Consider the following 1,061-nt stretch of genomic DNA (forward strand, 5'->3'; position numbering starts at 1 on the left):
TGTATTTTTGCATTAAAGGAGAATGACTCTCATGCTTCCTATAGCTGCCCCTTAGAGTGGTCTCCTAGAGCCGGATGGTATACGTGGTGGGGACGTGTGTGCAAGAAAACAGCGCACGTATATTTTTAACTGACTAAATGATGCACCGCGATTGTCATTATGAAAGAAAAAAATGATGCAAATTACAACTTTAAGATGCTATTGGTTGTTTTGTTTTACCAGAGGGTATGTTGCTTGCTGAAGACAGAGAGGAAAAGGGAGAAACCATCCCCCCATGGGAATACTCACCTCGTAATCCCTTCTCCATCTCCCTCCTTTAGGCATCTTGGGCACACACACACTTGCGCCTGGTGTGTTTTAAAAATGCTAGGAAAAAAACAAACAAAAAAACCCTGCTAGGTCTGAGGGACCAGCAGTTGGCTGGTTGGCGTAATGGCTGTGTCACTGGACTCCCATGTAGTCGACCGCAGTTCAAGTCCTGAATCTGGTGGCTTAAACTTACGCCATGCGTGTGTGCGTGCATGCCCAAGATTCCAAGAGGAGGATGGAGGAGAAGGGATTGTGGCATGGCCATCCCCCCGGGGGGTGATTTCTCACTTTCTGTGTATCTGTCTAGTGAGCATACATGCTCTATAGCGAAAATCTCTCTCAAAAAATAATAAATAAATAAATAATAAAACAAATAAAGGGACAGTGAGAAAGCAAGCTGCCAGGCCCGGGACTCAAACTGTGATCAGCCACATGGGAGTCCACCGCCTCAATCACCATGCTATATGCTGGCCCTAAGAGTCTTTTTATGTTTATTTTTTTCATGATAGGCTTTGTGTATGTGTGTGCACTGGAGAGAGTGAGAGAGAAGCACCCTTGGACCAGGGTCTTTTTAGGCTTCAATTCCTCATCCTCCAACTCTTCAGGGGATTTTGGACATATGCACATGTACCTGGCATGTTTCCAGGCAAACCCAGGGATCTGAACCTGCAGCTATCAGCTTCTAGCACTGCAGTTGTTTGCTACTGACTAAGCCTCCAGACTGGGGCCTTGACAGGGTCTTCATTGCAGCC

Source organism: Tupaia chinensis, unplaced genomic scaffold, assembly GCF_000334495.1.
Source record: "Tupaia chinensis unplaced genomic scaffold, TupChi_1.0 Scaffold000258_1, whole genome shotgun sequence".
NCBI classification, from domain to species: Eukaryota; Metazoa; Chordata; class Mammalia; order Scandentia; family Tupaiidae; genus Tupaia; species Tupaia belangeri.